Genomic DNA, 24,969 nt, shown 5'->3' with positions numbered 1-24,969 from the left:
ATTTTCTTAGAAAAAAATTTTTAAGCAAAATTCTACCACAGAACACAGACAAAATCTAGATCTTCTGTGGCATCTAAAACAGTCTGGTACATTCTACCCTCAACAGCAGGAGAATCAACTGCAATAACACACTAGATTTTTCATGTAGAAACCATAGGAAAAAGACATCTCAATTATTTTTTCTGCTCTTGGTTGTAGAAAGGAAAAAAAAGTAACATCTAAAGGAGAAAACTGAATATTGAAGGTCAGTCTGGATCTGTAGTATGAACTCTAATAAACTGTTAGCCCTAAAAAGTTTCCATCTTTCCATCGTTTAACTGACTTAGCACTTGGAAACTGCTATGGAAGGTATTATTCAGCCAACAGAGATTTTTTTTCCAGATTTAAGCCAAATAGGGAAAAACAAAACAAAACAAAAAAGAAAAACAAGTTTCATAAAAATAGCCCCACAGGCTACAAAAGATAAAACACACTCACTTAATATGAAAACTACATTAAAATAAATAACATCATTAACGGCATCTGCTAAGGCATTAATGGTAGAATCTATACAGAAGGAAAGACTTTCTGTTTAGGAAGATCACTTGTTGCCAGCATCCTGTCCATCCAGTCACTGTAACCACAAAACACACCAGTCATGGTTTCTCATATCTTACAAAAGAAGGAAACCAAGATCAAAAAACGAGATGTAACAAAAAGAAGTTACCAAAAGAAAAAAACAACACAACCTTATGTAAAACTTATACCATGAAGAATGGGAAAAGAACAATGAAGACAAATGACCTATGGAGAAAGGTTTCACCACTTTAAAAAAAACAAACAAGCAAACAGCTAATAGTTCTATTATATTATGATAAGCAAAATAACTTCATAATAAAACTGCAAAACTTTTGAGACTAATAGGAAACACAGCAACTGTTAATGATTTGCTTCTAAGTCATTACACTTAATAATAATAATAATGATTATAATAGAATGATCACATGTTTAAGAGGAAATGGAGGAGATTTCTGAAATCAGACTATTCTTTTATAGCTGATAATTACATATATCCATATAAGAGATGAGGAATATACATGCTGTATTTACCTTCATAATTAGAAGCATCTAGTTTCTGAGAATACTTGTTTTAAAAAGATGTCAACCTTCAGAGCGTTACAATATTACGAAAGATGAACTGTTCCAAAAGTCAGAGCAATGCAATAGCTAAAATATTTGTATTGAAAAGGTTTGTATTTGTACTGAAAAGCTTATTAGACTAGAGCTGGATAACTATTGTACTCTACCTCAAATCAGAGCTATACAGCAGTTTTCAATCAGTTCTCTTCAACTTTTGATGACTGCAATTGCAATTGTGACTTAGGAATCTTATATTACCAGCAGGCATAGCAGGCATTAGCCAGCAGTCTTGAAAATACCACTGTTTTAAATAAATGCTTGCAGTTAAACAAAAAAAAAAAAAACAAGCAAGCATCAAATTGCATTCTATTGCAAGTCTTGTAATATTTAAAGGTTTTCTTTTTTAAAAGCCCTGGTCATGTGATTAAAATGCATAAAGATTCATCTCTAATGCTTTTAAAAAAAATCAACAAGCAAATTAAAAGAACTCCCAAGTTCTTCTTTTAGTTTTATGCCAATATCACAGTTTTCTCAGGCCTGACTCATACAACTTTGCCTATTGCATATACCTATTTAGCACTCCAATGCTTTGCTCAAGGTGGAAGTACTATTTTTAAGGTACCAATGTATGACAGGCTCCTTTGGCTTGTTGAGTACCTATGGGGTTATCCATAATAAAATGAGTTAAAAAAAATGTCAGAAGCTAGTTAGAATAGGTTGGAATATTACAATTAGCATCTAAATTCTCAGTAAAAATGTATTTCTTCCAAGAAAACAACCAGCCAAAATCAAGCTATATTCAACTAGAAATGTCTAGTGCATATTCAGCAGAACAATAATTGTGTCCTCCAGTGGATGAATGTTCTATTCTAATGTTCCACTGGACTGGATTTAACTAGGGTGCAATAAATCATGTAATCTAGATGAATAAATAAATACATGCCAGCAATCAAACTTTTCCTCTTTCCCCAGCTTCCTACATACAAGGCTGGACTTACTTTGTAAAGTAAAGTACTCTTCCTAAAGCAAAATCGTTTTAAGGAATTTATTTTTCCCATACCACAGCTTCCCAGTACACACACCAGTCTGAGTGGCAGCCTTTTCTCTTCATATGCTCAATTTTGAACCAATTTACAGCATCTTTTACTCGAGAGCTTTTCACTGCCTGATTTACATGCATTTCAAGAGAATCAGTTGAAATGTTTTTAAATCGTATGTACTTTCCAGAAGTTAGTCATTCCAGTGATTGTGAATAAGAATAGCTTGTCAGCACTTTCCACAAAGAGGATGTATTGGCATATGATCTTCTGTAAGCCAGGGGGAAAAAATATTTACAAGTAAAGTTGGAAATAAGTATAATCAGTTCAGTGAGTTCACTACGGGAAATGTGGTTTGATTTCTTTTTTTTTGCCACTTAGAAAATACTGTGACCTGCAGTAACAATTAAGTAACCTGTTATTTCAAATGGACACTTATGGTATGGAGAATGGATCAATTTACAGTAACAAGGACTTAAAGCAGAGCAGACATACAGCAGTTGTCGTAGGGCACATTTACATGTGCACTCTAACATGCAGTAGCCTATTTTACTGCACATTAGAGCGTCACTGCAAAAACTGTGCTAATACACTAATGTGCAGTAAAATTAGGCTACTGCGCATTAAGCATCACTAAAAAGTGTGCACTTCTGCTACTGCGCATTAGGGCAGCTTAATGAGCAGTTAGTTAATACCTCACATTAGAAGTACTAAAGTTAATGTGCAGTAGCAAAAGTGCATCAATGAACATGCAGATGTACTCTGGATGTTCAGTCTTATCCCACTATAAGTGACAGCTAAACCAGGGCTGTTTCATTCAGGGGTGCACCTTCACTTTCATGCAGTTTTAAAAGGTGCAGTTTTTTTGCACTGCAAAGTAGGAATGGCAAAGAAAGAGTTACCATATGTCAGCTACTCCATGGTAAGCCCAACCCCTTTAACTTACTGCAATTTGATAGTATGTCCGTTCCTAGAAGAACAATAAACCTGTTATTTAGCCTCTGTGAAATGCACAAGAGGTGAAGGAACCTGCATTCTACAAGAGCATCCTAGAAACAGATCCAACATTACAAGAGAAAAACCCTTGGGAAGAGACTAGCAACTCACAAGTGTCTTTGGATTCCTCCCTTTAGGAGATGGCTTCTGGCTCTTTCTGGTTTCAACCAGAGCACTGTCACATGGCAGAAGTCCGGCATGTGACAGAGCACTTAGAATGCTGCTGGAAGGTGCTCAGACGCTAAAATAATGAAGGTGACATAAAAGCTTGAATACAGTAAAAAAGAGCACAAATAAAGGTGTTAAAACTGGATGTCTCACTGCAGCATTCACCAAAAGGTTCTGCAATCTTGTTTTCTAAGATCCTCTGCTTCCATCTGCCACGAGGGTGGTTGCTCCAAGAACAAACAAACTTCAAAAGCAGCTTGCATATACCAAAGGTAACTGATGATCTATCTTAATCCCAGCAAATACTGTCCCAAAGAAGCAACTATATCAGAGAAGATGTGTCCCATAGGCTACTATTTACAGTTCCTCTTAGGGGTAATTCAGCACTGGATTGGGCAGCTGACCCAGGTTAGCAGGTTGCATCATCAGCTCACTATGTATTTTATTTTTATTTTGTGTAATGCTGGTCACACCAGTATAAACGTCAATTAAATCATTTTAATTTCTAAGAACGAATACTGTATTTCTTTTCAAATCTGAATAGGCATTTGATACATGGACAGACCAGATTTAGTGCATGCAAAGATGACCTGGAAAATAGGAAGTAAAAATCAAACTCAGGGAGAAATGGACTTTTCATCTTCCAAATGACCAGTATACTGCAGAGTGACTTAACTCATCTGACAAGATGGAGAACAGCTGGCCTCTTATCTCTTGGCCTGCCTAGCAACATGAAAGGAAAAGAAAAACAATGCATTAATTGATATGAAAGAATGTTTTTCTTCTTAATGGTTTCCAGTCAGGATTTCTGAGCTTGAGCTATTTCCCATATAATGGCTAGCATTTGTGTACACGTTACTTTCTTTCATGTGACAAGGAAACGTAATTTTTCTTTAAAAACCATGCTTGTTAAGGAAATAAATCCCCACTCCCGCCTTTCCAACAGCCTTTACCCTGCCATTTGTGCATAGGCACTACACTGCAAGTCCTTTGAAAACTCCTATAGTAGGAACCCATGCAACCTTGGGTCTTCTGATGCCCTCCATTCTACCTTTTTAGTTACTCGCAGTGCCCTCCAAAAGCCGCAATCAGCATCAGGGGTTCTTGTTCTGAACATTACAAAGACTCCATAATAAGGTCATAGGTTAATATAGGTTAAATAGATGAATAACATGGTGGCTAAGAATCATTTGAAGGTATTTATTTTCTATGATAAAAGCTTTAATTTATCATGCAAGAGAGGGGGTGAGGAAAAGAAATGCACTGCGGAAGCTGTAGATAACTGTGAGATATTCCAACCAGGCTTAAATGTACTAAGCAGCAGTGATGATGGCAGATGAAATTTAATATGGATAAGTGAACAGTAATGCATACTGGCCTAGATTTCTGCAATTCACATGTGCACTCTGAATGTGTGGGAGAGGGAGTAAATTGTGGATAGCACAATGAAGATCTCTATCCACAGCATGCTGCACCCATTAAGAACAGGAAGGAAAATGCTTAGGGAGTGAGAGTGGAAAATACAGAGCACTGTTTCATATATCGTTGTGTCATGTTATGTTGTACAGGATGGTGACCAATAACATATACAAGTTCAAATCCATTTTTGCTTGCACCTTAAAATACAGTTAATGCCACAGAAGTTCAGCAAAGGACAAACAAGATAGGCAGTGGCTTTGTGGCACCCGTGTTTTATGAAATACTGCCAGAACGGTATTGATTTAAAATGGAAAAGAGCAATGGAAGGAACTAAACAAAAGTAATTAAAATGAAGGTTAGAAAGAAAACTGATAAATCCATCCGGTTTGGGTTACACCCCAATTAATTGAAGGGAGGGGGAAACTTAAAATAAGGTAAATACTTCTTTGCACAAAACACATCCTTGCTTCAGAAAGTCATAAGAATTAATGCTGAACTTCAGTTTATGGGAGATTGAAGTGCTGACAAATAATACATTTATAGCCACAGAACAGTAAAATAATTACAGGTTGAAAGGCTGCAACGGTTTTCCACACCAATGGCCCTATGTAAACCCCTGAAGGGAAGAATTTTACTGAATCATTAAAGAAATATTGGCAGAGTATCAGGTTGATCCAGATCAACTAATATTACTGTATTTACTCAACCAAAGACAAAGTTTTTCCCCCATTTAACATGGGGAAGCCCCTCTCTTTGGCTCAAAGCGAGGGAGAGAAGGTGAGGGGAGAGGGGAGAGGGTCAGGCAGCTCCGGCTCCGGCCCCAACTGAACAGGGGCACGTGGCCTACAGCAGGGGGCACCAGAGGATGCCAGTACGGGGGTGGGGTACACATGGCAAGAGTCAGGCCACTTGCCCCTCACACTTTTATTTGCCTCCCTGCCACAGCTTTCCTTGCTACAGTAATGGGGGGGAGGGAAGGGAGAGAATAAATTTAAGACCATCCCTCCAATAATTAGATTCTACACATGGAAATTTATAACAAACTCATAAATATTCCATACACAAAATCTAATTATTGGGGGGGAATCTTAAATTTGGGTAAATACAATCTTTTTTAAGATTTGGAGGCAAAAATTGGGGGTCAGAAGATCTGAGCTCTGCTCCCCACACTATTGGTTCACAATATGACCACATTGAAGAACCTCAGTCCTTTTATGCTTCGATTCTCCCTCTCTCTCTAAAATATGAATAAAAACTTGTTCCATACAGTCTTGCCAATTATTGTTTGAGAAGCACATGCTAGCTATCCATTTATGGGCAGAAGAAACAGAGGTGCACTGAACATGTTTCATAATGATCTATAGCAACGCCTGATGTGTCCACTGCCCCGTTGAAACTAAACTGCAGTAATAAAACAACTATTTCATTCTAGGGTACGCTGCCTTGATTTAGCTTCCATTTATTGTGAGACACAAAAAAACCAGATGAGTTCACAAGCACTAAAAGCCTCCATATTTACATTCATATCAAACACTTAATCTGTCCACAGCCTATCACTGAAACAAAATATTTATAATCCACATGGGTGCTGCTGAATGTTTTAGCTATGTGAAGCAAAATTCACTTCCTGCATTTTTACATTTGCATGATACATCACAAAAAAGCTAACACTTCTGAGGATGTTTCTCTATTCACTAAAAACAAAAACAAAAAAACCCCCGCTAAATACAAAGACACAAAAGAGGTGGCCGGTGACCATGGGACTTTTCACCCCCAGTGGAAGTAGTGTGGCAACACTGCAGTGGATTCCACAAGGGACTATACACTTAGGAAGTTTGAGTCTGCTATGTCTCTGAGTCTACTGATGCCTCTCTCTATATATAAAAGTACACTCATCCGTGTGAGTGATATCATGAAATGTTTAAACTTATTTTCCAAGAGTAATCATTTAATTTTACAACCCTTTCCCAAACAACATCTGCTTTCAGTTAAAGCTACTGTACTTCACAAGTAAATTATTTCATTTTTTTAAACAAATGTTTTTAAGGTGATACATTATAACAAAATTAATACCTTTCATTAGGCCTACAGCAGCATAGCATGTTTCACTCTGCAAAAGTTTTTACTAAAATAAAAAGTTAACTGAAATGTTCAGTTGGCTAGGAAAAAGCTGAAGTTCATTTATAAAGAGAATGCACTCATCATTTTGAAAATTCTGATAGTCATTATTGCATATTGTAAAGCTGTCTCTTTCTTTGCCCTTCATGGAAGAAACTTTCTTCTATGGATGCATAACAACACAAGGAATGTATTATTCTTAGGGTGTTAATACTTTGTTAGGCCCAAGGCTCAAAATGAAGCATCTTTTGTCCCATTCTAGAAGCTTGAATATGCATAATGGATAAATAATATGATCTTGAATTATCTCAATTGAAATGTTATTGCTATTGAGTAAAAGAGAGAAAAAACATGGTTAATACAACCCTATCCATATGGCTATATCAACCTACCTTCAATGTTCAAAAATCACTAGTCAGATCCAAATTCAAATTGAGCTGAACAGCAAAAGGGGTTTTTGTTTTTAAATAAACATTGGGTTAATCATTTTGGTTTTGAGCCTTTTGATTATGCTCAGGTCAACTTTTCACAAAGTCAGGTTTTCTTCATAACTATAAAGGCTAGAAAATTACTTGTGTTTAAGCAAAATCTGGACTTCTCACATAATGACATGAGAATCTCATGTAATGATTCACAGAACTAGGGCATCAAGAAAAAAAAGTATCACAAGGCTCACAATTAAGTTATATCTAGCAGCATAGTATGCCATCTATGAACAGCTTAGGAATTTCACTGGTTAATGATAACCCTATCACTATTTATTCAGTTTTTACAGGTGCACCGATAGAGATTTTTTGGGCTGATACCAATGGCCAATTTTTAAAGAGCCATGTCAGCCGATACCGATCTGATTCCAGTATGCAGTCAGACAGCTTGGAGACCAAGGTCAGGCTGGTAAGTCCACTGTGGGGGAAAGGGTGGGGCTGTGATCAAGGCCCCTGCAGTGAGGGAGGGAGTGGAGCTGCTCAGCCAGGGCAGTTGTGCACTTGCACAGGCATTTAATTGGCCATGTTAAATCGGCCACATCAGGCAAAAAAAAGTTGATTGCCGGTACCACCAATTTTCTCAGTGCCAATCCAATATGGGACCAATATATCAGTGCACCTCTAGTTTTGCAAAAGAAAACTGATCTATCTAGGGTCTGAATGAGATTTGTTCACCTCCCTAGAGTTTGGCTTTGGAGATGGATTCTTATTTTCTAATAGAGTTAACTCCTGCTGTAAACTAAAGACACCAATTATTTATAACACCAACAGTAGGATAGGCCGGGGCATTACTTCGAAATTTGAAGCTGAGAACCAAGACTGAAAGTAATATGGAAACAAGACTATTTAAACATCTCTCTTAGCAAAATTATACTGATAATTACTGTAATGGTGAGCCAAGCTCAGTTTGCCAGTCCCAGCAAGGAAAGGCTCTCAGAGGCAAAACCGGCCCCAGTGGAAAGCCACTGGAGGCCTGGTAAGGGCACAAGATGGGGAGTGCTTACCCTCAGGTGGAGAGCCAAAGGAAACACAGCAGCGACTGACACCGCCTCAGCAATTTATTAAAACTTGCTCTGTGCAGATCAGGCTGCGCACCGAGAAGGACGTGCCCCTACAACCTGGCACGAGCGGAAAAAGGGAAGCGAAGCTGCATGGTGGGGTAGAACAGAGCTCCACCAAGGAAAAAACTCCTGGAGGCTCCAAAGCCAGAGGGAACCAGAGCTGTTTCCACAGCCTGGATACTCAGAGAGTTTCCAGACAGTTTACAACACCATAACACTTCAGGGAGATACGCCCCATGGACCGAGGTACCAAGATCCCAGAAGCAAATCACACAAGTCAGGCAGCCACAGGAGCCTGGAGACCTGACCCGGTGAAGACCCTGAAGTTTTCTGTTTACCTTATGAGTTACTGTTATTTTGCTAAGAGTCAGTGACTCATAACAGGGTGCAGACTTGAAGACCCCTGACTATGGAACTGCTCCGGAACTGATTGAGCAAGCAGAATTGATTGATGTTTGGCTTTCTTTATTCCATTAATTGACCACTGAATGAGAGGAAGAACACCCTGGCTTAATCAGGGCCTTGTCAGCTCAGGGAGACATTGAAATTAATTAATAGATGCCCACCTGGAGTGAGGTATGGACTTTATTTATCTGGATAAATACCTGAATTAAATTAGTCTCTCATGAAGGCAGATTAAAGCCCCACAGAGTTAAGAATGGCCCTGACAGCCTATCGCTTAAAGCTGCTAAGGGACCAGAACCTGGAGGTGTGCCGTTGGAATATGATCTAGGTAGCTTGAGAGCAGAGCTTAAGTCACTGTCACAATGTCAGCAGGCACGTGGATGAGGTGTAGGGGAGGAGGAGCCCCAGGAGTCTCTGAAACATGAGTGTGCACACAAAGGTACCCTTAATATCATAGGACCCTCCTTTTTCTTTTCAAAATCAAAGCATGGTAGGTGAGGCACACCACACTGGCACCTTCCCATTTGGGTGACGACCTTACAATTACAAATGCAAGTTATGCACAATTTGGCATGGAGTATGTAGTGGATTTCCAGTGGATAACTTCAGGCTTGGAAAGAATACCTGAGCTGCAAAAGGAAAGCACTACAATTGAAGAACGGAAATTAAAGTTTTATTGTGCAAGTTGAGTAGTGCATTATATCACTGAGAGACAAATATGGAAGTAAAATAACTGTGATGTCCTCACTTGGAGATTAGAACAAAAGACTCAATGTTTTCATTCCCAGCGGAAAAAAAAGCATGAAACAGTCACCAAGAGAACTCAGCAACTGTTAAAATAACTAAGATAAAGTATCTTCTTTTCATAACCTGTAAACATCTGCCACATTAAAAAAGGATATTTTTCATGGGTGACTAGATAATCAGATACAAAGCACTGCACTGCTTGGTCACTGATTGAAATCCAGGCCCAAAATGGTAACAACGGACTTTTTTTATTTAGTTAGTTAGTTACTTTCCAACAGCTGCTCAATGCTCTGTGAGAAATGAGCTTGTATTCCCAGATAGAACTGACTGTCCATGCAATTTCTGACATAGATGTAGCATTAAAATTATATCTTAATAGAGCCTAAAATTATGCACACGACACAAATCAAGACTACTCGTGTGAATCAATTTACTCATGTGTAAAAGCGTGTAACACAGCACAATGTAGTACCATACAGAAAAACCTGAGCTAGCTCATTTTGAGCTCACTTAAGTATTGGAAACAGTCTAGCTCCATAAATGTAGTGTTCCAGCTGGGTTAATTAATCCTGCTGAGAGGCAGCTTGCTTAGTGCTAACTTGGGAACCTTTGTCCAGCACTGCATATGCCATGTGGACATAACTTCAGCATGTGAACTGTCTGCACTTCTCTCCAAGTACTGACTAATTTTTGGATGCTCTCTTAAAGCTATGAAAAATGCTGAACTTTCATGACACTCAGACAATAGCTCCTGACTACCTTTTTGACATGTTTTTTTCTTTATTATATTGTAGAAAGAGGACTGTATATAAATGATAGTAATCTTCTGTCAGAGTAAGTCACTGTGGCTTTACATATCATTAACACAGGGCTCTAATACAAATGGCTAATAATAAACTGTTTCTATAAAATAAACTCTGGGGACCCCATCATACAGACTCTAGTCAGACAAAGCTCCCCATGAAGTTAATGAGGAGTCTGTAGTCATGTCTACATGTAGCATGACAGGGAAAAGCTGAGAGGACAGAAATGAGCAGAACACCAAACTGGATTCCAGGAGTCCTCATTTCCATTTCAGCTCTTCGGGGAGATTTTGGGCAAGTCAGTTGTGCCTTCTGTCCCCGTTTCCTCACTCAGAAAATGCATAAAGATACTACTGTCCTTTGTAAAGAGCTTTGAGAGCAATGGGTGAAGAAACTACAAGAGCTAGGTAATACACAAACAGAGAAAGAACCACATAACTCACTGGTTGGCAACTTTTCCCAGAAGGAGGCTGGAATGGCCTAACTCCGATCCAATGCAGAGTGCCCTAGGACCCACTCACTTCTGCTGCTGCTTGCTACCACTTGGCTGTGGTGTAGCACAGAAACCCCTTCTGCTGCCAAAGCCCAGAGGCTCTTTGAATTGGATCCAATGACTTGGCAAACTGTAGGTTACAGACCCCTGACATAACGTACTCTCAGTCACTAGTTTTGATAGTATTTCTGAGAGCACTAAAAATTTCATATTGTGATGAAGAATTAGGTGGAATAATCCATACGAATTATATAAGAACCTAAGAAGTGCCGTACCAATGGTCCATCTAACCCAGGAGACATCTCCACAGGTGTGTATCTGGCATAATGCTTTACAGACTCCCCTGACACCTACCCTTTCTGCCAACAACATGAGAATTCGGGGCACACCTACCTTTAGCGCAGCCCCTTTACCGTCTCTTCAGGAGCTTACTCCTGAGATTCTGGCTACACTTCTCCCTGGAACCTCCTGGTTAGTCTCCTCCTGGCTCTGACCAAGCTCTCTATCGATCAGACAAGGGGGGACCAGGGCAAGTGTGGAGTTGTTTTCCTGTCACTCCTAGTAACTAGTATCACTAGTAACTCCTGTCACTAGTGGGTGCTGGCCAGTATACTCTGCTCAGTGCTCCCTCATTATTAACCTATGATCATCACTACCATCCCTGTTTAGTTTTTCTTTTGTCCCCCATAACTAGTGGCTGTGCTCCCAAAGACCTCCCTGAGGGAGGTTCACAGTTTTCTTGCTGGCCTACACCCATGATTTCCTTGATGCAAAAAATAGGCCTCTCTCTGAAAATGACAGAAGTGGATTGTAGAGGGAGGGTACTGAACCAGGTATATCTAGAGTGATCTATCCACTTTTCAAAGTCCTTCCTTTGAATACATCCACCATTATTGGTTTAGAGATGTTTCCTCTGGCATCTCCAACCCTTCTGTTCAATAGCCATTAATAGATCTATCATTCATTAATTCATCTAATCCCTTTTTTGAACCTGGCTATGTTGTCAGCCTCTACCATCTCATGTGGCAGTGAATTCCTCGAGTCAATTAGACTTGGAAAAAAAAAGCTCTCTCGTGTTAGTTGTAAACCTGTCACCTACTAATTTCAGCAGATGCCCTCTAGTTCTACTACCCTGGGACTTGGTGAACAACAGTTCCCTAGTTAAACTTGGTCCATACCCTTCATAATTTTGTAGACCTCTGTCATATCCACCCTCCCCAACTAAGCCTCTTCATTTTTAAACTGTAGAGTTCTAGCCTTTTTAATCTCTCCTGGTATGGCAACTTCTCCATGCCTCTGATCATTTTGGCTACCCTTCTTTGTCTCATCTTTAATTCCACTACATCCTTTGTGAAACGTGGGGACCAGAACATTCTTTAAAAAAATATTACTTTTAGACAAGATTCCCATTTCCCTAAGAAGGTTCACTCTACAGACTAACATATACATGGAAAAAGTAAATGTCAGCCAATATTCTAAAGAAAACTATGTAACCAACTGAAGAAAAAAATCTAATCAATAATTAGTGAATTGATATAGTAATTAACAGTGCAACATATATTCAAATCAAACTATGGGGAAGTGCATCTGTCCTAAAATTTTAAAAAAAGAGGAGAGAAATTGTGTCTGAGGTGGAGGAAGGGGGCTTGAATTGGGACAGTATGCAGCAGTATTATTATCTGAAGAAGCACTTCTCCAAAACCGCCTTCATTTCTCAAGAAGTTAAACATGACCTTTGAAGCAACATCTCCCTGAGTTTGCACATGACCTTAAACAACAGGACAGATTTCATAGACATAAGGGCTGGAAGGGACCTTAGGAGATCATGAAGTCCAGCCCCCTGCCCCAAGGGCAGGAAGTCAGCTGGGGTCAAAGGATTTCAGCAAGTTAGCATCCAAACACTTCTTAAAGGAGTCCAGAGTAGATGCTTTCACCACCTCTGGAGGAAGCCTATTTCAGGCCTTGGGGGCTCAGACAGTAAGAAGTTTTTCCTTATGTCCAGCCTAAAATGGTCTAGGAGGAGTTTGTGATCATTGGTCCTTGTCATCCCTTGGGGCACTCTGATGAACAGACATTCTCCCAAATCCTGATGCACACCTCTGATGTACTTATAGGCTGCCACCAGGTCTCCCCTGACCCTGTGCTCTTCCTGGCTGAAGAGGCCCAAGGCTCTCAGCCTCTCTTCAGGAGAATAGGCCTTATGAACTCTGATCATGCGCATGGCTCTCCTCTGGACTCACTCAAGCTTCTCCACATCCTTCCTGAATTGTGGAGACCTGAATTGGATGCAGTACTCAAGCTGTGGCCTCACCAAGGCCAAGTACAGCGGGAGGATGACATCCTGAGATTTACTTGAGAAGCATCTATGGATGCAAGCCAGAGATTGGTTTGTTTCACCAGCTGTGACATAATATTGGTGGCTTATGTTCATCTTGTGGTCAATTATGACCCTCAAGTCCCTTCCGGTCTCAGTGCTAGTGATCGTAGCACTGTTGAGCCTATACGCTTGCTGTGGGGTTTTTTCCCCCAAGGTGGAGTACCTTACATTTGTCGGTATTGAAAGTCATCAGGTTTGTATCTGCCCTCTTTTTCAGCCTATCAAAGATAGCCTGGATCACCAACCTATCCTCTGGTGTGGACACTCTACCCCAAAGTTTGGTGTCATCAGCAAACCTGGCCAGTCCACTTCTGACATGTATCCACATCGTTGATAAAGATGTTAAAGAGAACAGGGCCAAGGACAGAGCCTTGGGGGACACCACTAGTCACAGAGTGCCATGACGATTCACTTCCATCGACCACCTCTCTGAGTCTGGCTGCAGAGCCAATTCTCCAGCCATCAGACTGTGATGTAGCTGACACCACAGTTGGCCAATTTTTCCAAGAGGAGATTGTGGGACACCAAATCAAAGGCTTTTTTTGAAGTCCAGATAGATGACGTCAATCTCTTCTCCCTTGTCCACGTGATATGTCACCTGGTCATAGAAGGAGATGAGAATGGTCAGGCAAGACCTACCTGCAACAAACCCATGCTGGTTGCCCCTCAGGTTGTTGCCATCAGCCAGCTTGCCAAGAATGGACTCTTTGATGATTTTTTCCAGAATCTTACCAGGGATTGAGGTCAAGCTGATTGGCCTGTAGCTCCCAGGATCTACTTTCATCTCTTTCTTGAAGATGGGCATCGCACTGGTACTTCACCTGAGTGCCAAGAGTCTTAAAAAATGTTGACCAGTGGTTGAGCTATGACTCCTGCCAGCTCCTTAAGTACTCTGGCGTGCAATCCATCAGGACCCGCTGACTTGAAGGTGTCCAGCCTCTCAAGGTGTTCCTTTACAAGGTCTACACTAATGCTAGGTCAGAAAAGTAAACTACCTCATTCAGCTTAAGAATAATAGTTAAATACTTTACATTTCAACATTAAATACAAGTCCAAGGAGTCCAGCTGAGGACTAGACCGATCAAGCAAAATCTGAACTCATGAAGCCCAACACAGGCTGCAGAATACTTTTTTTTTTTAAACATCTGAACAATATCCCAAAAACAGTGTTTTGGTTTAGGAAGTGGTGCTTGTATGACCGGAGCTTGGATAAGTCTTGCTGCCTTCTCCCTTTGTGCAGTTCAATCCATCTGAGAAACAGATGCCAAAAATACTAATGGAAAAGGTAAGACAAAAAATGATGCCTTTCTTCATGTAGAAAAAAACTTAAAACAGACTAAATAAGAAGAAAGGGCATAAAAAGGGCATAACCAGGAGGCCAAGACAGATAAAAGCAGGTACATTCCCCTGAAGTCTTTAAATCAAGGTTGGACGCCTTTCTGATTATACTTTAACTAAACACAAATTAAGCTACTGGGTTTAAAACAGAAATACCTGGATGAAATGTTATGCCTTGTTACACAAGAGATCAGACTAGATGATCTAATGGTGCTTTCTGGCTTTAAAAATCTCAGAAACTGTGAAAAGAAGAAGAAAAAAGAGCAGGAGTGGAAGTAAAATTTATCATTTTAGACAGTGAGAATGTGATACCAAAAATATTATAACAGTGTGTTTGTTGAACGCACATGCTCTGCTCTCAATTACACCACACAATAGGCAAACACATACTGTGTTCTTTTTCCCAGTAAAAATTTCAACCTAGGCCTAAGTAGGTTCCTACTGAATGGCTCTACCAGGGCCACCAAATCTGCCCTATACACATATTGGGGCAGACTCTTGGCCTGCTCTATTTTCTCTTGACTGCCAGGTGGTACAAATGAGGTAGACACTTTCCAGAGGTCCATTAACTGGAGGACAGTCAACAGAACCATCTCCTTCACCAGCTCTCCTTGATGCATAGAGTGATCACAGCACAAGGAAGAGGCATGTAAATGGAGGGACCTGGCAAGAATGCAACGTGCTCCAGCTATCCACAGCTGTCAGCAAATCCCTCGAGGTCCTCTGTGCAGCTGGGAGGTTGGGCAGCCACCATTTCTCCAGCAGTAAAACAAAAAATAATACATTAAAAGAAAATATATTACATAAGCAAGCTGAAGATCAGGATTTCTGTTAAGAAAATATATTACACAAGCAAGTTGAAGATCAGGATTTCTGATAAAGGAATCATCACATTGCAATAACCACAGCAACCAGTGTAACTTGTTGTACATAAACAAAAAAAGGAGCACCGCACAATTTTCTGTTTAACTAGATAATGTTTGGACATGAAGTGTTACTCAAGTGCGAACCATTACTGTTGTTCATCTTCAACTGTACATTTTATCACAGATTATAAGAATAACTTCTGCTCTCTTCTTTATGATTTTAGTGCCTGCCACATTTTGTGAATATTGCCCAGAGTTAAACTTTTTAAAGAGGAACTCTAGATTGCTCTAATAATCAATAACAGATGCTCTTTGTAGGGCTATGGTCTGGGATCCAGTATCCTTTAGAGCAGTGATTCTCAACCTTTTTCACACTGGGACCCAGTAGCATAACTATCAGCTTGCAGTGCCCCACACCCCCCAGCCCTCTTTTTATTTTATGATAGATCTACCCACAGAGTGTCTGTCTCTCTTCCCACCCCCACCTTTAAAATCTTCTTGCAACCCACTTTTGGGTTGTGACCCACAGTTTGAGAAACACTGATTTAGAGCTAGATAAATTCTGATTTTTCACAAATGTAGCAGTACAGAATTTGGCCCCCAGTCTATAACAGTTGTTCTGTCAAGATCCAAAGTATCCTTATCTTTATACTTGCTAAGGATGAACACTATCACCAACTCATCTGCACTTAACTACAAGATGGCTTTCCCATGGACATATGGCACAAAACTTGAATACCAACACAAAGAACCTACCTTTTTATATCTTGTCAATCTGTCAAGTTGTGATTTCGTTAAAACTAAAATAGATAATCTGAAAGCTGTACCATATGAAAACTGGACTTCCTGCAACCTTCCAACTTCCTCAATGGGCATTGGCAATTCTTCTTAAAGGGGAAAGCTCTAACTCCTCTTGCCTTCTTCTATAGGTTACTATTGATCTTCTGATTTACCAGTTAAAGTGCAAATCCTAGTCTGTGCTGCACAGAAATATAGGATTAAGTGAATTTATCAAAGCTGAAATCAAATTTTGAATTACAGACAACACCTGTGTGATTCACAGATAATTAAGTAGGATAAATATAACTGAACCCAGCTGAGATAACTTAGACTTTACAGATTCTTAGGTTAGCAAAACTTCACCTGGAAAAAGAAACCTATTAATATGTCTTTAATCTAGGAGCAGGAAACAACTCCTGTCCCTTGTGTTCCAAAATGGAAATGGTTCAAGTCAGGGTCAACTTTTGATTCATATTTAATTTCTGCCAAAAAACTATTAAACTATTATGTAGCACCTCTGGGTCCATAATATTCAAGAATCATTATTAGGAGAGAAAAACCCAAAAAGCAAATAGATCTTTTTTTCTGTTACACAAAACAAATGAAAGCAAAAATCACTCAAAACAAAATAAAAATTGAACAGTGTTAAAAGTGATAGTAAATATTATTTTTCATGTTCTTAAGTGCTTCCATCATGGCAATGTACACCTAAACTGTAATTGTTTTAGAATGATTCACTTATTTATGATTAATAAAATATGATAGAGAACACTTCTAAAAAATGATCGATCTGATCTTCCAAGATACACAAGCATATTTCCTGTTAATGCTAGCAAAAGTTAAAGGCTGGACACAAAATCCGTTGGTGTCACTGAATGAAGTCTGAAGCGCATGCCTCAAGAGGAAAAAAAATATTTTCTTTCAGTTCTTTAAATCACTACTATATTTAAACCCCATAGTTTCATATAAAAGAAAAATTTATATATCAAGAAATCAAAAGGAAGAAGAAAAGAAAGCAAGCAAGCAAAGGATTAAGAAAATTTATAAAACTAAAAACAAATTTTGAATTATGGACCACACTTGTGTAGTTCACAAATAATTAAGTAGACAGGCATTACTGAACCCAGGTAAAATAACATAGGCATTACAAGATTAGATTCTTGGGGTAGCAAAACTTGATCTGGAAGACCTATTAATAAGTCAAGTCTTTAATGATCAAAAAGGTGCATGTATCTGTCCTTGGGTTAATTCATTTTTATTTTAAAGGGCTCAGTTATATGTTTAAAAATAAGTATTTCTACAATGATAAGTAATGTAGATTGAAAACATATTGGTTTTGGTGTTTATATTACAGAAATTATATATGTAAAGCAATTTTTATTACAACAGAGCACAATGAAAACAGTGTTTGTTGCATTACATCTTCCAAACAATCACAGAATATAGCTACGCAAAGTGGCTGCTAAAACCTTCACTACTGCGGGAAAATGTGCATCTTATATAAAAAGGACATATAAACTACAGAATTATCAAGCTGAATATCATCTACCTGACTAGATATAAAAATTATGAGGTCACTGCTTCACTATTCTTTTTTCAGGGATAAAACGGTGTACCAAAGAAGTGGCACAGAAGAGAAAAAGTTTCAAATTTCTACTTATTTTAGTACAATTACATATTGTATTTGTGAAATATCTCAGGCTTTTTATGACTGAACAGAGAAAAACAAATCAAGTCACATGCAGTCACATCATTGCAGTTATGATCATAAAAAGTGAGCATGTGTAAACTGTACCTTTCTGGAGTTATTCCTTCTACCTCTTCTAGATAAACTAAGGTTATTTTACTGATCAAAGTAATTTTCTACTGTTGCTCTCCTCTTCCCAGTACAAAGCCAGTACTACCATGAAAGAGAGTTTTCATCAGAGTTAACATCCGCTGAAGCAGCCTGCAGTCTACGAATGCTCATGAAAGTTCATGTCTCTGCCCAAATTAAAATATTTACCCAAATGCAACATGACTCTGAATTTAAGATGGCCCCCAATTATTAGATTTGACACATCAATTATTATAAACTGGTTACAATTTTCCATGTATAGAATCTAATCTTGGAGGGTCATCTTAAGTTTGTTTTCCGCACCACCGCAGTGGGAAAAGCAGTGACAAGAAGGAAAGCCACCTGACCACTGATCTCCCCACCTTCCCTCTCCCACCCCCCATGCCACTCTTGCCATTTGCTACTTCCTGCCACGCACTAGCGCCCGGCCCTGCACCTGCTCCCTCCCACCCTACACAGTGGCTCTGGCTCCCACTCCAAGGCATGGAGCACAATATGGCCCTGGCAGCAGTGGCAGCAGGAGCTCCAGCCCCAGCCCACCCAACACCCAACCCACCTTGCCAACTGCCCCCAGACCCACATTCCTACACAATTCCTGACTCATGCTACTACCAAAACTTGGGTTCATGGTGCTGTCTAGTCCTGGACCCATGCCACTGGCTACAGAACTGGATCCACCATAGCTGCAGGCAGCAGCAGTGGTGGCAGCTCCAGGACGGGCTACAGCTCCAGTTCCTGCCCTGATTGAATCTGGAGTCAGAGCTCATGCAGCTGCCTGCCCCAGGCCAATACTTAAATCCAAGAGGACGTTCCCCCAAGTCCTTCCCCAGCATGCTGAATAGGGAAAAAAAACCCAACTTGGATTCAAGTAAATATAGTAATCTATAGTAAATGCCCTGCCTCCTGCTTAATTTTCAGACCAACATGATTAACTACCTCTCTCTGCATATGAGAATTGTTAACTGAATTCTAATCACAAATTCTTTATTATTGGTAGAAATGTATGGGCCACATACACCACTGCCCAATGTTCAGTTGACAAATCCTGGCAGTTGAGGGATGACAGGAGAATTTTTCATAGAGTCCATTTGAGCTGGAAGTCACTGAATAACTTCAATATGAAATGTCACAATGCCATTTTCACAGAACTACTATTCAGCTGCACCATGGTTATAATCTAAAAAGACTGTTCTTTTAATCTAGGAGAATTTTCCCTGGAAGTGCTGTTTACAATTTCCTTGTGCCCAGTGATGTTTCTACAGGCCACATTTGCTTAAATGCCATATAGTCTGTTCTGAAAACAGTAGTGTCTTAAGTGAATTAAGATGAGTGTCCAGTTTTGCTGACATAGTCTGTAGTTTGTACCAAGGGAGCTGCGCACTAACACTTTTATATGAAGGAAATCTTTTGTCACATAACTGAGTCATTCAATCTGCAATCACTCCATCACCCAGAAATGTAGACCAGGGCCCAGAGGGACACTGTAAAACAGTTTGGACAATACAGCTTGCTTGCTTACATATTAGACTTTCAACTGACTGCAAAATCTTTAGAAACCTGAAACATGAAATTGTTTCCCTAAATGCTTTGGTGTCCATAGAGCTAAAATGCAAAATGAGGCAGCATGGAAACTGGATGAACTCTATTTACTGCTCTAACTTATATGTTAGAGTGACCAAATCTGCATTACAATTAGTCACTTAAGAATAAAGTAGGATGATGGTAAAAGAAATGGGTTGGTACTCAAGGACCACATCCAGACAAGCGTGGACATGCAGAGATCTAGGGGTCAAAAAAAAAATGCCAAAAAAATGCAGGGCAACACACATGGCAGCTGTGTGCACTGCCCAAAACCAGAGCCCAGCTGGCCGGAGCCATACTCCTGCCATTGGCCAGGCTCTGAGCTGCAGAAGCACCACGGCTCCAGCTCCTGAAGGCCCCCTGAACCTCAGGTAAGGCTGCTGGGGCGAGCACCGTTGCTGGCCACAGCCTCCCCTACCCCACCTGGGATAACCTGCTGTGTGCCACAGGGTGCATGGCATTAGTGTTCCCCAGGGACAAGGAGCAGTGTCACAAGGTGCACTGCTGCTACTTTTCCCCAGGAAAACAAACATCTGCACTTGTGTGGATGTGGCTAAGCTTTACATGTGCTCTGGGGTTGGGGGGTGGGAGGATGCTTAAATTAAAGCGGCTCTCAGCTCCTGCAGCATCTCATGTATTCAGGATCCCACACCTGAAAATGACGGTGGGGACAGTAACTTAAATTAATTCAACAAGCTTTAGTTAGAGCACCCCCACTGCCATTTTGAAGTCCAGGGATGCTGAATACATGAGATGCTGGGGCTGCTGGGCAGTGGCAATTAGCTTGCTCCAGCAGACTTGATTAATCGAGTCTGCTCCAATGTGCTGTAATTACAGCGCATCGAAGCAGCATCTCTGCACATCTACAGGCACCCAAGAGTAAGAGAAGGCCTTTTCAAAGAAGGATCCATTGGAGAGGGTAGGAGCACTAGATGGCAAGATACATAAAAATGTCAAAGAAGTCAGATACCTGCCTGCCTGACAGTCAGAGACCTCATTCACCATAGACTGTGCACGTCCATAGTTAGCCAGCCACAGATTTCACTAGCTGACAGTTTTCCAACATGACTTAGAAAATCTGAACCAAAACCTTTGTAAAACTGGTAAAAATACTGATGTTTGTAATTCCCAGAAAGATACAGGGACCAGCCCCGAAACCAGAGATGTTCCTTGTCAGGGTTACACCAGCACCCCAGACAACAATAAAGTCAGCAGGGGTGTGCCACACACATTGGGGATCTTCAGTATTCAATCCATCCCTTGCTTTTCCTCCCATTTGACAGGTAACTGTTACTCGTGTGGTTATGGCAGCTCAGCCCGCTTACTGTCTTTTGTTATCATCTTTCTCTTCTGCCAGTCATACTGCTTGCTACCAGTTACCCAACCTATGAGAGGTACACGTTTGTGCCTTATGCCGTGCTGTAACTTCATAACGTGAACAGCCAGAATACAACAATACAAGTTAATATTATCGAAGGGTAACAACATCACAGATTGAGGAACTCCTCCTCTGTGAAACCATTCCAAGCCCAGCAGATTTATGTCATGTAACATAACTCAGGGAAGACGCTCTGTTTAACGATGACTCATTTTCATTGTTCCTCGCTGGAAGGTTGGCGGGGTGTTGTGCTATGCCAAGGTCACTCTCACGTAGTGGATATTCTTTTAGGAAGTTAAAAATGAATGGATTTCAAGTACATTCGAAGTCTGCAACTTGACCCCTGGATAAGTGCATTGCTCTTTCCACTAGTTCAAGAGCCTTCAAATCTTGGCTCAGGCTTAGGGTGCAAGAGTTCAGATTTCCGGCAACATAACAGTGTTGGCTGCTAATAAGACCAGGTGAACAAGTGTTATTTGTATGCTTTCATGGTGACTCCCTTAAATAAATATACAGAGCCCTGCTGCATGAATAAAACCAGATTGCATGATTTCTGAATTATACCCACTAAATGATACCCATTAGCCATGCAGAGAGAAAAGTCTTTCTGAAATAAATTCAGAGGAAGGCAGAGTTAAAGAGGTTCTGATGTAAACTGAAATAACTTAATAGTTCCTTAAAGTTCCTTAAGGATGCTGCATGTTCCTGCTTGTCCTTCTTTATTAATTTTAAGTAATAAAATTCTTTTTAGAGGAAAAGAAGTATTAAAATCTGAAGGATGGTTTCCAATGGGCAGTAACAATTATGTGAACTGTGCCAGTTGTACAGTGATTGCTACCTTGGGACTGGGCCAAACATTTGGACCCACGTATAAAAGTCTGCAGATTCTACAGTAGGGTTGGATTTAAAATCTCACAAAAAGTCCCAGGGCACCGAGCCCTAAATTTTGTTTTACAATTTATTATTCCATTCTTATCCATTGCAGGCAATTTTGAACTATGACCATTTTTGCAAAATAGTCTTTCACTGGTAAAGAGGTAGTTAGCCATGTTAGTCAGACAGAAAGCAGGACAGGGAGGCCTCTTAGGGCACTTTTGCACATGCTCCGGGGATGAGGGTGAGGTAGCACTTTACTTGAAGTGGCTCCAAGAGCTGCTCTAATTAAAGCGCCGCAGCATCTAATGTATCAGTGTCCCTGTGATTCAAAGTGGCGGTATGGATGTTTGAACTAAAGCTCATTCGATGAGCTGATACACAAGATGTGGCAGGCTGCTAGACTGCAGTAATTACCACGCTCCAGCAGACTCAATTAATCGAGTGTGCTCAGATACACTTTAATTACAGCAAATCAGAGCAACCTCTGCACTTGTGCCCAGGCACCCTTAGAGACCATCTCGTTCAGGGGTCCATAAGGTGACAGGTTACTTTGTCAGATGTTATGACAATGGCAAAGAACTTCATTTGCAGCCTTATTCCACTGAAATGTAGTCCCCCCTGCCCTGCTTTCCTCCTTTGATGTGCTCTTTACTCTCTTTACAAACTGATTTATTGTTCTGATGGCTCTCCCATATAACACCACTAAAGGATGATTTCTTAAATTTGATCTGGGCAGAAGTTCAGAACTTTTATTTCCAATAAAGTTTCTTTCAGAAAGTGCTCTATTAATGAAAAGACATGTTTCTCTAAAACTACACTGAAAAAAGTCCACTGATGCTTAAATCCTTTCAGGGCCAACAGTTGGTCAGGACGATTATTTTTTCAAGCGGTACGCTGGCTGGTTATTGCTGACATCAAACTGTATATAAAATGGATCAATACTAATAAGAGTTTAACTAGCTAAGGGTTTTTGTTTGGGGTTGTTTTTTTTTTTTAAATGAAACATTAATCCAGAAGATCTCAAAACTAAATCCCGTCTCTTTTTTACACAGTTTGCCTGAACAATCCAAGTCTAAATAGCTTAAATGAAAAAATGCAATTAGGCACTTTACTTCTGAGATCTTTCAAAGCATTCTTCAAATAAGGTTCATACATAAAATATTAAAAATGACTGAATGACTAAGGAACCTAAAGTCCCATTTTTCAAAACTCGCTTATGCTTCTAAGTCGCATTTGAAAATGAGGGTTGGGCCAAGATGCAGAATTTCTCCATATATGCTTCATGGTACGTATTGCACCTTTTTTTAGCACTTGCTCCAGGAGGGCTATTCAAAATGACATGACTAGTTGCCTAGGATGGAGAGGCTTTAATTAATATGGAGTCAGGTTTAGGCACCCCATACAGAGAAGGGGGAGAAATGAGTACCACAAAGAATGATTCAGAAAGGCCAAAGACTGCAATCTTACAGCAGACCTGATTAGGCAACAAGCAGGATTATATTACTGCATTGGAAAAGTAGGATGTGTCCAAAAGGTCAAAATCTGGTATAACAAGATGGAGCAGCAGGCATCTATGGAGAGAGTCCCGATTAGCAGGCTTACTTGCTTGGAAAAGTTTGGTGCAATTTGGAAAGAGTTCTTAGAATATTTTAGTAACTAAATTATTAGTCTTCCACACTTCCTTCTTTCCTCCCCTTTTTTTTCCTTTTCATCTTTATTACTTATTACTTGGGACAGACACGAACGTAGGCCAGGTTGACATGTACAGCTGCTAGATATATATTGTTGACATTTGTATTGCATTGAAAAAAAATCTATAGAAATATATATTTTTAAAAGGCCAGAGGTACTTACAGGTAAGCTAACAGAAACGGTAAAAGATGGAGACTTATCTGAATCTCCCATCTGTTTCAGGATTGTAGGTACCTGACTCAAGCTATTCATTTGGTATCTCCACTCACTTCCATTCACACACATAACATCACTTCCAAAATAGCCATATAATGGATTGGTAAAAGGTGAGCACTGTAAATCATCTAATTTTCCTTCAGTGGTAAGGCCCATCTCTTAACCCATTCTCCAGCAATTAGAATATTTTCTCAGGAAATGGGAGACCTGGGCTCTAGGTCTCTCTCACCCTGAGGGTATCTAAAATCCTGTCTCCCAGTTCCCTGGAAAGAGAGCTAGTGGTCACATTATAAATTAAGCTTTGGAACTTTCCACACCTCCTGCTGAGAGCAAGCAGAAAGAGAGAAAACTTGAACATGGTCTCTGACACCATATGGCTGCACAAATGGCCACCCGAGAAGAACAGGCTTGCAACAAGGTTCATGGCTCGGGGCTGGAGCCCAGCTACAGTGGGTGAAAAGGTAACAGCCTGCCTGCCTTGGGATGCTGGCCCAGCTGACAGGGATGACAGGCCCTAGAGGAACTTAGTAGCTCCCAGAGAGATGATACAGAGAAGGAGGGAAACTGAGAGGAAAGGCAACACGGAAGGACTCTGATGAAGCCCTTGCCTTGGATAGGAAAAGCAAGGAAGGTTTTGTTGACATTTTATTTATTCTGTTTAGTTTCAGGTATGAAAAGGGGAAAGCTGGTTCCTGGGCCTGGCTAAAACACAAGCAAAACATCTGACAACAGACTGGTCCTTAAAGAGGCTTGGAAAAAAGGCCCAGTTGACATGGAGATGTACTACATGACCTAATGGGATTTTTTCCATCTTTAGCTTCCTTGTTTCTGTGATGACAGCATGATACATCAGTTAAAACTCAGTAAAATAGGCTTACACCTTGAAATACTGTACTGTTTATGAACTTGTCCAAATTGGCTTTTAATTCACTACTATTATACCAAGCCAGTTTTCCTGCTAGAGGCTGAAGCCAATTAAGTAAAATTAAGTCAAGTACAAGCCCTGGACTAACAAGATTTGTCCTTTAAGAAGGGACAGTCAGCCCTGTTGAAATAGCCCAGCTGCAGGGCATCTGTATAATGAGAGAGCTTAAAACCCAGGGAAGGAGCAGAAAGGCACAAAATGGCGAAGGAACCGTTTGCAAGCAGAAGGCAAGCTGTGAACAGAAGAAGGGTG

General features: G+C 40.2%; 1 protein-coding gene across 7 annotated transcripts in view; it reads right to left on the bottom strand.

The window, feature by feature from the left end:
* DIP2C (DIP2 acetate--CoA ligase C (putative)) overlaps positions 1 to 24,969 on the bottom strand; it is a 470,493-nt gene that overhangs the window by 322,968 nt on the left and 122,556 nt on the right. The gene's annotated exons all lie outside the window — the stretch shown is intronic.

Source organism: Crocodylus siamensis, chromosome 5 (genome assembly GCF_052110815.1).
Source record: "Crocodylus siamensis isolate JL-2025a chromosome 5, ASM5211081v1, whole genome shotgun sequence".
In the NCBI taxonomy this organism is placed as follows: domain Eukaryota; kingdom Metazoa; phylum Chordata; order Crocodylia; family Crocodylidae; genus Crocodylus; species Crocodylus siamensis.
Note: the sequence above shows the minus strand (reverse complement) of the source record. Positions and strands in the feature narration are given on the sequence as shown.